Raw genomic sequence first — 14097 nt, forward strand, 5'->3', positions numbered from 1 at the left:
CCTTGCGGCCTTGGACAAACTCCTGGACGCATAGGCGACCGGTTGCAATGTTCCCGATTCGTTAGCCTGTTGTAAAACACACCCGACCCCGTATGATGATGCATCGCAAGCTCGCACTAATCGTTTACATGCGATATACAGAACCAGCAGTTTGTTGGAACATAACAGATTTCTGGCTTTCTCAAAAGCAACCTCTTGTGAATTCCCCCATACCCAGTCATCTCCCTTGCGCAGTAGCACATGTAAGGGTTCTAGCAAGGTGCTTAACCCGGGTAGGAAATTACTGAAATAGTTGAGGAGTCCCAGAAACGACCGCAGCTCCATCACGTTCTGTGGTCTCGGCACATTCTTGATGGCCTCCGTCTTGGCATCAGTGGGTCGGATACCGTCTGCTGCGATTCTTCTTCCCAAGAACTTGAGCAAGGAAAACACACAAAAGTGTTTCAACCTGTGTCCCACGCGATCTAGCCGACTTAAAACCTGTTCCAGATTCTTCAAGTGTTCGATGGTGTCCTGACCTGTGACCGGTATGACTGGAAAACCACGGTGTGTGGAACCGACTTTAGCAGGCTCTCCATGTTCCGTTGGAAAATTGCCGCGGCCGAACGAATCCCGAACGGGCATCTGTTACAGATGAACAGACCTTTGCGCGTGTTGATGCAGGCAAGGCCTTTCGAAGATTCCTCCACCTCCTGCATCATGTAGGCCGAGGTCAGGTCCAACTTGGTGAACGTCTTTCCTCCAGCCAGGGTCGCAAATAGGTCGTCTGCCTTGGGCAGCGGGTACTGGTCTGTAGCGAAAAACGATTAATCATTACTTTATAATCCCCACAAATTCTGACCCTGCCGTCACCTTTGAGTACTGGGACAATCGGATTGGCCCACTCGTTGAATTCCACCGGCGCGATGATGCCTTCTCGCTGCAACCTCTCCAGCTCGATTTCCACTTTCTCTCGCATCATGTATGGCACTGCCCGTGCCTTGTGGTGGATGGGTCTTGTACCGGGAATCAAGTGGATCTACACTTTCACCCCCGAGAAGCTTCCAATGCCTGGCTCGAACAACGATGGAAATCTGCTCAGAACCTGGGCACATGAGGCGTCATCGACGGACGAAAATGCTCGGATGTCGTTCCAGTTCCAGCGGATTTTTCCCAGCCAGCTTCTGCTGAACAGTGTGGGGCCATCCCCTGGCACGATCCATAGTGGAAGTTGGTGCACTGGTCCATCATAGGAGACTTTGACTTCTGCGCTGCCAATTACAGGGATCAGCTCTTTGGTGTAAGTTCTTAGCATGGTGTGAATGGAGCTGAGCTTGGGCCTGTGTGCCTTGTTGCACCACAGCCTGTCGAAGGCCTTTTTGCTCATTATGGGCTGACTCACACCCGTGTCCAGTTCCATGGATACTGGAATTCCGTTCAGTTCAACTTTTAACATGATCGGTGACATTACATGTTGAAGGTGTGTACCCCGTACACTTCTGCCTCCTCGGTTCGAGCCTCTAGTTCAGCCTGATCCACCATGGATCAATCTTCCTCTGCAACGTGGTGGTTTGCAGGGTTTGCAGCTCGTCTGCACATTCGCTGGAGGTGTCCCATTGTTCTGCAGCCGTTGCATGCATAGTGCTTGAAGCGGCATTGATGGGCTCTGCAACGCCAACAAGGTGTTAACTGCCTCGCAATAATGATTGATGGCAGACTCTGGGTCATCTGAGGTCGTGCAGCAGCCAGCATGTACATTCTGCCATGTATATTCCTGCTCGAAACCAATGTTACTTTATGCACAGTACTGGCCGAAACCTCTTTATGCTGCAAACTTTGTTTGGTGTTATCGCTGGTGGACATAAATGCCTGGGCTATGGTTATGGCTTTGCTCAGATTCAGTGTTTCAACAGTCAATAGTTTGTGAAGGATTACCTCACGACCAATGCCAAGCACAAAAAAGTCTCTCAGCACTTGTTCAAAGAATCCATCAAATTCGCAATGTCCTGTAAGGCGCCTTAGTGCGGCGACATAGCTCGCCACTTCCTGGCCCTCCGACCGTTGACACGTGTAGAACCGATACCTCGCCATCAAAACGCTTTCCTTCGGATTTAGGTGCTCCTGGATCAGCTTATACAATTCTTCGTAGGATTTGGTTGTTGGTTTTACCAGAGCTAGAAGATTCTTCATGAGGCCATAGGTTGTTGCCCCACAGACGGTAAGGAGGATCACCCTTCATTTGGCAGCGTTCTCGTCCCCTTCCAGCTCGTTGGCCACGAAGTATTGGCTGAGTCGCTCCACGAAGGCCTCTCAGTCATCCCCTTCTGAGAACTTCTCCAGGATACCAACAGTTCTTTGCATTTTCGTGCGGTTGTTCGTTACCTCGTCGCCACTTATTATGCTCATAATAAAGGATGAAACTGAGTGCTGTATGCAATGAGTAAGTGTGACCTTAGCTCCTTTAATTAGACTCCAGAGTGCAGGTACAGTGTGGGAGGCCTGCTTATATACAGTGCTCCCAAGGGATGGTGGGATCCCTTGGGACTCCAACAGGTAGGCCCTCTGGTGGTGGTGTGATACAGGTTGCCAAGGGTTAAATACATAACAGCGACCCTGGCTGGAGGAAAGATGTTCATCAAGTTGGACCTGACCTCGGCCTATGTGAAGCAGGAGCTGGAGGAATCTTCGAAAGGCCTCACCTGCATCAACACGCACAAAGGTCTGTTCATCTACAATATATGCCCGTTTGGGATTCGATCGGCCGCGGCAATTTTCCAAAGGAACATAGAGGGCCTGCTAAAGTCGGTTCTGCGCACCGTGGTTTTCCAGGACGACATACTGGTCACAGGTCGGGACACCATCGAACACTTGCAGAACCTGGAACAGGTTCTAAGTTGGCTAGATCGCGTGGGACTCAGGTTGAAACACTTGAAGTGTGATTTCCTGGCGCCAGAGGTCGAGTTCTTCGGGAGAAGAATCGCAACAGATGGCATCTGAATCACCAACGCCAAGATGGAGGCTATCAAGAACGCGCTGAGACCACAGAATGTGATGGAGCTGCGGTCGTTCCTGGGACTCCTCAACTATTTCAGTAATTTCCTACCCGGGTTAAGCACCTTGCTAGAACCCCTACATGTGCTACTACGCAAGGGAGATGACTGGGTATGGGGGAACTCATAAGAGGCTGCTTTTGAGAAAGCCAGAAATCTGTTATGTTCCAACAAACTGCTTCTTCTATATAACCCATGTAAATGATTAGTGCTAGCTTGCGATGTGTCGTCATACGGGGTCGGGTGTGTTTTACAACAAGCTAACGAATCGGGAACATTGCAACCAGTCGCCCATGCGTCCAGGAGTTTGTCCAAGGGCCTACAGCATGATTGAAAAAGAAGCTCTGGCATGCATTTATGGGGTGAAAAAAAATGCACCAGTATCTGTTTGGTCTCAAGTTTGAGTTAGAAACTAACCATAATCCGCTCATATTGCTATTCTCAGAGAGCAAAGGGATTAACACCAATGCCTCTGCCCGCATTCAAAGATGGGCGCTCACGCTGTCTGCATACAACTATGTTATCCGCCATAGACCAGGCACAGAGAACTGCGCTGATGCTCTCAGTCGGCTACCATTGCCCACCACTGGGGTGGAAATGATACAACCCGCAGACTTGCTCTTGGTGATGGATGCATTCGAAAACGAAAAGTCACCCGTTACAGCCCACCAGATCAGGACCTGGACCAGCCAGAATCCTTTACTGTCCGTGGTAAAAAGCTGTGTCCTCAATGGGAGCTGGTCCAGCGTCCCAGCGGAGATGCATGAAGAGATCAAGCCGTTCCAGCGGCGCAAAGACGAAATGTCCATACAGGTGGACTATCTTTTGTGGGGTAATCGCGTGGGTTTGCCTAAAAGGCAGGGAAACGTTTATACGCGACCTACACAGTACCCACCCAGGCATAGTAATGATGAAAGCTACAGCCAGATCCCATGTGTGGTGGCCCTGCATCGACTCAGATTTGGAGTCTTGTGCGCGCCAATGCAACACTTGCTCTCAACTGAGCAATGCACCCAGAGAGGCACCGCTAAGTTTGTGGTCATGGCCCTCCAAACCGTGGTCTAGGATCCACGTTGACTTCGCTGGCCTGTTTCTAGGCATAATATTTTTGGTTGTTGTGGATGCTTATTCAAAATGGATTGAGTGTGTAATAATGTCTGTAAGCACGTCCACTGCCACCATTGAAAGCCTACGAGCCATGTTTGCTATGCACGGCCTGCCTGATGTCCTTGTCAGCGATAATGGGCCGTGCTGCACCAGTGCTGAATTCAAGAAATTCATGACCCGCAATGGGATCAAGCACGTCACATCTGCCCCGTTCAAGCCCGCATCCAACGGCCAGGCAGAATGGGCAGTCCAAACCATCAAGCAAAGCTTGAAACGTGTGTCGGAAGGCTCCCTGCAGACCCGCCTGTCCTGAGTCCTGCTCAGCTACCGCACCAGACCGCACTTGCTCACCGGGATTCCCCCAGCCGAGCTGCTCGTGAAAAGGGCACTCAAAACAAGACTCTCTCTTATCTACCCTGATCTCCATGATCACGTCAAGGGCAGGTGGCATCAACAAAGCATGTACCATGATCACACAAACTTGTCACGCGATATTGAAGTCAATGACCCTGTATTTGTACTCAACTATGGACATGGTCCCAAATGCCTTGCTGGCACTTTCACAGCCAAAGAGGGGAGTAGGGTGTTTCAGCTCAAACTTGCCAATGGACTAACGTGCAGAAAGCATTTGGATCAAACCAAATTGCGATTCACAAAGTCACGAGCAACCCGAAGAGGACACCACCAACTTCGACCCTGCAACACACACACAAGTGGCAACCGACATCACGGTTGACCACGAAGCTGAACCCATCATCCCCAGCAGCCCGGCAAGGCCAGCTGACCAGCAGCCCAGCGAAGAACCAACCAACTCACCCACACCTGCATTTGTACCGAGACGATCGACAAGGGAGCGAATAGCCTCAGATCGTCTCACCCTGTAAATAAGTGTACTATTGACTTTGGGAGGGAGTGATGTTATGTATGTAACCCTAGGCAACCTGTATCATACCGCCACCAGAGGGCCTGTTGGTGTTCCAAGGGATCCCAGCATTCTTTGGGGGCACTGTATATAAGCAGGCCTCCCATGTTGTACCAGAACTCTGGAGTTTAAATAAAGGAGCTAAGGTCACACTTACTCATTGTCTACAGTACTTGGTTGCATCACTTTATTATAAGCGTAACAAAAATCACTTAGTAGTGATGCCCAAGTTGCAATATAAACGCACCCTAAGTCAAAACACAATTTCTGCTATAAAACAAATTTTATTTTGTTTATAAATTGACATAGCTAAAATAAATCCTCAGCATCATAATAATGTCGCTTTTAGATGTAAATTAAAATAACCTTCATTTCTTTTAGAAGGAAGCATTATTTTTAAAATAGCATTATTACTGTAGTGCACCCCTAACCTACCTGGCACATCCTCTCTCCGGATTAACTGGTGTCTGATGAAATTATGAACCTGAATTATTGGGCCTGAGACTGGTCTGTTTGGTGACTAGCTGCAGGTTGATGAAAATACATAGATGTAGTCTAATCAGAGAGTTAATTTTGAAAATAATTCACTTTTTTTTAGAAACATATTTATTTGTAATTGGCAGATTGGTGGTAGTTGCATTGTGATATTAGTGATTCTAATACTAAACAAACAATGCAATTTCTCCCAATTGGTTTCCCTCAATTTTTATTGTATTTATACCTTCTTTCTCCCCACCCTGTTTTAATTATTTGTGCATGTTAAGTTCGCTCCATGTCACGCACCATTTGTTGCTTGAGGGGATGAGCAGATGGCTTGTTTCTAAGCTTTGACCATTCTTGTGCTGTAGACACTCTTTTATATTGGTGTTGGGGCTCCAGGAGGTAGTACTCAAGTGGAGATCAGCAACCTCTGGGAGTATATGAGCAACACACTCAGTAACACTAGTGGCAGAGATGAAACATTTGTACTATGTGGAACAATAATGTAATTAACATGTTTTGAGATTTATAACTTTTTCCACAGGAAGGATCGGGAAAAGAGTTACATTTTAATGCTGGGGTTTTAACGCATGCATTTTGGGGGTGGGGAGCAGTCAGAAAAAAGGTGGTTAAAACGCTAATGAGCTAGACTTGAAGTTGTTTCTCCAAAGACTGAAGGCAATCGTTAGCATGTTTGGTAATCAATAAACATCTCAGATCCGTTATGTTGGGAAGTCCTTCTTCCTGGCTTCTCTGAAGGTGTTGTCTGGTATAAAAACTTCTCTCTTGTTGTGAACATGAGGAGATAGGAAAAGTGGGAAAAAACATGCTGTCAGTCAAGTTTGATTGTTGTCTATAAAATAAAGCAACTGAAAGATTTATATCTGGTCTTGTCTTACCAAATCTTTTCTCGATTTGCTTTCAAACAGACTGAAGGGCACGTGGAGCATGTGTGAAAGGTGCATATATTCAGTTTGGATCACCTAGGAATACTATTGTTCCATCCCTGGCTTATGCTATCATATAATTAGATATTGGGCAGTATGTGCACATTCTATACATAAGGTGTTCAGACTGCTTACGAGAGTGATCCACTGTACTTGAGATAATATCGAAGGCAAGACCCAAATTTGTAACAGAAATATTGGTGGTAGTAGTTGTCCTGCTGGACAGACTGGGACTGAATCTGGGACTTTCCTTGCCTGTATACTTCAGCAACTCACTGGGTACACTTGTTGAGACACCGGGAAGGCCCCAATCCTGGGAGTCTAGGATATTATTGTGGGGAGGGCGAAGGCTTCATGGACATGTTTTGTTAAAGCAGCAGATCAGAAGATCCCCCATTACCAATTACCAATAGTAAAAACAATGTAGAACACAATTGTGGAATGAGTCCACTGCAATCTTTTCATTAAAAGATTTTGATAAAGTAAAGTTTCATTGTAAGAGTTTCATTATTTTAAAAATTTTGGCACATGGGTAGCTAACACATTGGTGTCATGATTACAGTTTCCCAAGCATGCTGTCCAGCAGAGGGATAGCAGAGTCATCTGGATGGAGAAAGCACAGGAGATACAGCAGATGGCCGACAGCCATGATGTGCGAGGATTCTTCATCGCAGTCAAGGCCACCTACGGTCTAAACTCCCAAGGCCACACCCACTGCTGGCCAAGAACGGGAAACACTCATCAAGGACACCGAGGCTGTCAGGGCCTGCTGGAAGGACCACTTCGAAGATCTCCTCAATCGAGACTCTGCCTTTGCCTCGAGTGTTCTCAACTCCATCCCACAGCATGCTACCCGCCACCACCTCAGTAAGACCCCAACACTGCACGAGGTAGAAAAAGCCATAAGACAGCTTAAAAACAACAAGGCTACGGGTGCGGATGAAATTCCTACTGATGCACTGAAGTTTGGTGGAGAGGCACTGTTGGCACGAATACACGATCTCATCTCTCTCATCTGGAGGGAGGACAGCAAGCCAGGAGATCTCAGAGATGCAGTGATCGTGACCATCTTTAAAAAAGGCGACAAGTCCGACTGCGGAAACTACAGAGGAATCTCCCTGCTATCAGCCACTGGGAAAGTCGTCGCTAGAGTCCTCCTCAACCGTCTTTTCCCTGTGGCCGAGGAGCTCCTCCCGGAGTCGCTGTGCGGATAAGGGGCACAACGGACTTGATTTTTGCAGCGTGACAGCTGCAGGAAAAATGCAGCAAACAGCGCCAGCCCTTATACATGGCCTTCTTTGACCTTACAAGGGCCTTTGACACTATCAACCGCGAGGGTCTATGGAGTGTGCATCTCCGCTTCGAATGCCCCCAAAAGTTCATCACCTGCTCCACGACGACATGCAGGCCGTGATCCTTGCCAGCAGGTCCATTACAGACCCAATCCATGCCCGGATCGGGGTCAACAGGGCTGCATCATCGTCCCAACCCGCTTCTCAATCTTCCTTGCTGCCATGCTCCACCTCACAGTCAACAAGCTCCCCGCTGGAATGGAACTAAACTACAGAACCAGTGGGACTCTGTTCAACCTTCACTGTCTCCAGGCCAGGTTCAAGACCACCTCTACCTCTGTCGTCGAGCTACAGTACGCAGACGACGCCTGCGTCTGCGCACATACAGAGGCTGAACTCCAGGACATAGTCGACGTATTTACTGAGGCGTACGAAAGCATAGGCCTAAACATCCGTAAGACAAAGGTCCTCCACTAGCCTGTCCTCGCCGCACAACACTGCCCCCCAGTCATTAAGATCCACGGCACGGCCCTGGACAACGTGGACCATTTCCCACACCTCGGGAGCCTCGAGCAGGCATTGACTATGAGATTCAACACCGCCTCCAGTGCGCCAGTGCAGCCTTTGGCCACCTGAAGAAAAGGGTGTTTGAAGACCAGGCCCTCAAAACTGCCACCAAGCTCATGGTCTACAGGGCTGCAGTAATACCTGCCCTCCTGTATGGCTCAGAGACATGGACCATGTACAGTAGACATCTCAAGTCGCTGGAGAAATACGACCAATGATGTCTCTCCAAGATCCTACAAATCCCCTGGGAGGACAGACGGACCAACATCCCCAGCATTGAAGCACTGACCACACTTGATCAGTTCCACTGGGCGGGCCACATTGTTCGCATGCCTGACACAAGACTGCCAAAGCAAGTCTGAACTCCTTCACGGCAAACGAGCCAAAGGTGGGCTGAGGAATCTGATATGTCCTTACTATACAGTATAAATGCACACGCGGCCCATACTTGAGAGAAGCTCACTCTGTGACCAGTTATCTTTATTACCAAGAGCTCAAGAGACTGAAGGTGGGTGGAGCTTCCCCTTTTATGTCGGAAAGTCCAGGTTAGGAGTGTCTCCCACAAGTTCGCCCCCTGTGGTCAATGTTCTCAAGGTGTACAACTTAGGTCAGCTTATACATGGGTTACAATGCTGGTTGAATACATGACATCACCTCCTCCGCAAAGTCTTATTGGGATCACAGATTAAGTGTCTCTGGTGGTTTACGCTCCCTTGTAGAGCGCCTGAGTTGGGGCTCCAGTTGTTGGGCGCTGTTTGCGGTGCCTCAGGCCTGTCCGGACTGCCCACAGTGACTGGGTTATCCTCCACTTGGTTCCGGTGTTCAGTCACCTGTGATGGAGTAAACGCTATGTCGTGTTCTTCCTCTGCTTCTTCTATGGGGCTGCTGAACCTCCTTTTAGTTTGATCCACGTGTTTGCAGCAGACTTGTCCATTGGTAAGTTTAACTACCAAAACTCTATTCCCCTCTTTGGCAATCACAGTGCCTGCAAGCCATTTGGGCCCTGCAGCATAATTAAGGACAAAAACAGGGTCATTGACATCAATACATCGTCGCGCCCTCGCATTCCTGTCATGGTAGTCACATTGTGACTGACGCCTGGTCTCAACAATTTCTTTCATAGTAGGATGTATAAGGGATAACCTGGTTTTGAACGTCCTTTTCATTAGTAGCTCTGTGGGTGGAACCCCTGTGAGCGAGTATGGTCGGGATCTATTGGCCAACAGGAGGTGTGATAAGCGGCTTTGTAGGGAACCCCCTTGGATTCTGAGCATCCCCTGTTTGATTATCTGCACTGCTCGTTCTGCCTGGCCGTTTGAAGTCGGCTTGAATGGTGCAGTTCTAACATGGTTGATCCCATTGCCTGCCATGAAGTCCTGGAATTCAGTGCTTGTGAAGCACGGGCCATTGTCGCTGACCAAGACGTCCAGTAGACCATGGGCGGCGAACATTGCCCGTAGACTTTCTACCGTGGCAGAGGATGTGCTTGAATTTAAAATGGCACACTCAATCCATTTGGAGTAGGCGTCTACTACAACCAAAAACATTTTTCCCATGAAAGGACCTGCGTAGTCCACATGGATGCGTGACCATGGCTTGGCAGGCCAGGACCAGGGACTAAGGGGGGCTTCCCTGGGTGCGTTGCTCAGCTGAACGCACGTGTTGCACCTGCGAACACAAAGTTCCAGGTCTGTGTCTATCCCTGGCCACCAAACGTGTGACCTGGCAATTGCCGTCATCATGACAATGCCCGGGTGCTCATTGTGAAGTTCTCTGATAAACACCTCTCTGCCCTTCTGGGGCATGACTACTCGGTTTCCCCACAGTAGGCAATCGGCCTGAATCGAGAGTTCATCCTTGCGCCTATGAAACAGTTTAAACTCCTCAGGGCATGCCCTGTACGTGGCTGCCCAGTCCCCATTCAGGACACATTTCTTAACTAAAGACAATAGCGGGTCTTTATTTGTCCAGACTTTAATCTGACGGGCTGTCACAGGTGAGCCTTCGCTTTCGAAAGCTTCAACAGCCATGACCATCTCAGCATCATGCTCAGTTGCCCCCTCAGTGGTGGCTAGTGGGAGCCTGCTGAGTGCATCAGCACAGTTTTCAGTGCCCGGTCTGTGCCAAATTGTGTAGTCATAGGCGGCTAACGTAAGTGCCCACCTCTGTATGCGGGCCGATGCATTCGCATTTATGGCCTTGTTGTCGGCCAAAAGGGACGTTAGGGGTTTGTGATCTGTCTCCAGCTCAAATTTCCTGCCAAACAGGTACTGGTGCATTTTTTTTTACTGCATATACACATGCTAGCGCTTCCTTTTCTACCATCCCGTAGCCCCTTTCTGCCTGGGACAGACTTCTGGAGGCATAAGCTACTGGCTATAACTAATCATTGGCATTCACATGCTGCAATACACACCCGACTCCATAGGACTACGCATCGCACGTTAAAACTAGTTTCTAACACGGGTTATATAACGTTATGCTCCATCAAAAGCCCTTTCCTGGCTGTCCCCCCAGACCCAATCGCGACCTTTGCATAGGAGCACGTGTAGCGGCTCTAACAGCCTGCTCAATTTGGGAAGAAAGTTGCCAAAATAGTTCAGGAGCCCCAGGAACGAACGCAGCTCCGTCGTGTTATGGAGTCTGGGTGCTCTCTGGATCGCTTCCGTTTTGGACGCAGTAGGTCTGATCCTGTCTGCTGCTACCTTCCTCCCCAGGAATTCTACCTCTGGAGCTAAGAAGACGCACTTCGCCTTTTTCAGTCGCAGCCCTACCCGGTCCAGTCTGCGTAGCACCTCCTCCAGGTTGTGGAGGTGTCCTTCAGTATCACGACCCGTGATGAGGATGTCATCTTGAAAAACCACCGTCCTTGGAATCGACTTGAGGAGGCTTTCCATATTTCGCTGAAAGATCGCGGCGGCCGAATGAATCCCAAACGGACATCTGTTATACTCAAACAACCTCTTGTGTGTTGTGATGGTGGTCAGCTTCTTCGACTCACTCGCAAGCTCCTGGGTCATGTAAGCTGAGGTCAGGTCCAATTTTGAAAAAAGTTTGCCACCGGATAGCGTCGCAAAGAGGTTCTCCGCTCTCGGTAACGGGTACTGGTCTTGGAGTGACACCCGATTGATGGTGGCCTTGTAATCGCCACATATCCTGACCGACCCATCCGCCTTGAGCACCGGCACAATCGGGCTCGCCCAGTCACTGAATTCGACTGGCGAGATGATGCCTTCCCTCAGCAGGCGGTCCAATTCACATTCTATCTTTTCTCGCATTCTATCTTTTCCCGCATCACGTACGGCACCGCTCTGGCTTTGTGGTGTACTGGCCTGGCGTCCGGATTTATGTGAATCCCTAACCTGGTCCCCATGAAAATGCTGATACCGGGTTGAAATAATGAGTCAAATTTGTCCAGGACCTGTGAACATGATACTTGCTCCACAGAAGAAATTGCATTGACATCGCCCCATTTCCAGTTCATGACAGCAAGCCAACTCCTCCCCAGTAGTGCGGGACCGTCCCCCAGGACAATCCAGAGTGGCAACCTGTTCTCCGAATCTTTGTGGGTCATGACTACCATGGCGCTGCCTAGCACCGGAATGATCTTTGTATATGTCCGTAGCAGTGCGTCAATCGGCAATAATTTTGGCCTCCTGGTCTTGGACACCCACAACCTTTCAAACTGTTTGATACTCATCAGGGACTGGCTGGCCCCGTGTCTAGCTCCATTAATACTGGGATGCCATTGAGGAGCACTTTCATCATTATCGGTGGCGTCCTGGTATATGAAGTTTATATGTGCTCCACATGAACTCACTGAACTTCAGCTTCCAGCGATTTCCCCCAGTATTCATTTGGCCTCGTAGGGCTTACATCGGGCCCGTCCTCCTCGTACATCAACCTGGCTGCAGGCTTCCTGCACATACGTGCCAAGTGACCGCTGACGTTGCAGTTTCTGTAGGTATATTGCTGATACCTGCAAGTTCTGGCTGGGTGTTTGCTTCCACGCCTCCAATGAGCTGAAGGCCCCATTGTTGGAAACAAAAGGTCCATTACCAGTCGATCGTCTCTGACTGTCTCTGTAACTGTCCTTAAGCGCACCATTAACAGGTGTTGATGGCCCCATTACTGTCCGCATTGTCCATTGCGATGGCATGAATCGCCATTCAGTTAGCCATTGTCTCTGTTGAATTCCCCCTTTGGGTTCAGCTGCATGCTGGGACATGTCCGATTGTCCTTGTCTGCCTAGAAAACTGTGTGCCGCGTTAACAATGTTGACTCCCTGGTCGTTTGCCGCATATGAGCCAAGAGTTTTGCTATAAATCATTCTGGTCTCTTCCTCCCCTGATATAATTATCAGAGCCGCCGCTTCCAAGGTCAAGTCTTTGGTCTCAATCAGTTTCCTGAAAACCCCAGCATGCCCGATGCCCTCAATAAAAAAAGTCTCGCAGCATCTCCACTCTGCATGCATCTGGGAACTTACATATGCTCGCCAGTCACCGGAGATCTGCCACGAAGTCAGGAATGCTTTTCCCTTCTCACCGCCGGTGTGTGTAAAACCGGTGTCTTGCCATGTGCATGCTGCTTGCCGGTTTGAGGTGTTCCCTGATCAACTTACTGAGCTCTTCGAACATCTTGTCTGCCGGCTTCTCTGGCGCTAGAAGGTCCTTCATCAGGGAGTAGTTCTGGATCCACAAACAGTCAGGAGATGAGCCCTCCGTTTGTCGGCCGAATCCTGTCCCAACCTTTCCTCCTTAGTGACAAAACTTTGCTGTAGTCTCTCAATAAAGTCATCCCAATCATCACCAACACAGTACCTCTCTTCTATGCTGCTAGTGGCTATGCTCGCATAGTTTGAAAAGTCAGTTTCTCGTCGCCAATGATATGTCCTTACTATACAGTATAAATGCACACGAGACCCATACTTGAGAGAAGGTCACTCTGTGACCAGTTACCTTTATTACCAAGACCTCAAGAGACTGAAGGTGGGTGGAGCTTCCCCTTTTATACCGGAAAGTCCAGGTTAGGAGTGCCTCCCACAAGTTCGCCCCCTGTGGTCAATGTTCTCAAGGTATACAACTTAGGTCAGCTTATACATGGGTTACAATGATAGTTGAATACATGACAGAATCGTTACAAGGGCACCCTCAAAGCCTCCCTGATAGAGTGCAACATCCCCACCGACAACTGGGAGTCTCTGGCCAAAGACCACCCTAAGTGGAGGAAGTGCATCCGGGAGGGCGCTGAGGACCTCGGGTCTCATCGCCAAGAGCATGCAGAAAACAAGCACAGGCAGCGGAAAGAGCGTGCGGCAAACCAGTCCCACCCACCCCTTGCCTCAACGACTATCTGTCCCACCTGTGACAGAGTCTGTGGTTCTCGTATTGGACTGTTCAGCCACCTAAGAACTCATTTTAAGAGTGGAAGCAAGTCTTCCTCGATTTCGAGGGACTACCTTTGATGATGGATGAGCAGAGCCAAAATCCTTCCTCATAGGGAAGAAGAATGAGAAAGTCAGAAGGCAAATTGGTCTAGGTGAGCTTAAGTGCACTGGCAAGAGGCCCAAGAGCAGGTTTCTTTCCTCCCTTCTTGGTAGAGAATGATGTTTGGTGCAAGGCCTTCAAGTGGAGCTAGAAACTAATTAAGGGATGGGACCACAGGTTATGACAGTCTTATGCGTTATCAAATGAGCGGTTTGTTTACATCAAACTTTTCTTGATTTGACAAATGCATTCTGATAATTCTGTGCA

General features: G+C 49.0%; 1 protein-coding gene across 4 annotated transcripts in view; it reads left to right on the top strand.

The window, feature by feature from the left end:
• ugdh (UDP-glucose 6-dehydrogenase) overlaps positions 1-14097 on the top strand; it is a 50434-nt gene that overhangs the window by 12547 nt on the left and 23790 nt on the right. The gene's annotated exons all lie outside the window — the stretch shown is intronic.

Source organism: Pristiophorus japonicus, chromosome 2, assembly GCF_044704955.1.
Source record: "Pristiophorus japonicus isolate sPriJap1 chromosome 2, sPriJap1.hap1, whole genome shotgun sequence".
Taxonomy (NCBI): domain Eukaryota; kingdom Metazoa; phylum Chordata; class Chondrichthyes; family Pristiophoridae; genus Pristiophorus; species Pristiophorus japonicus.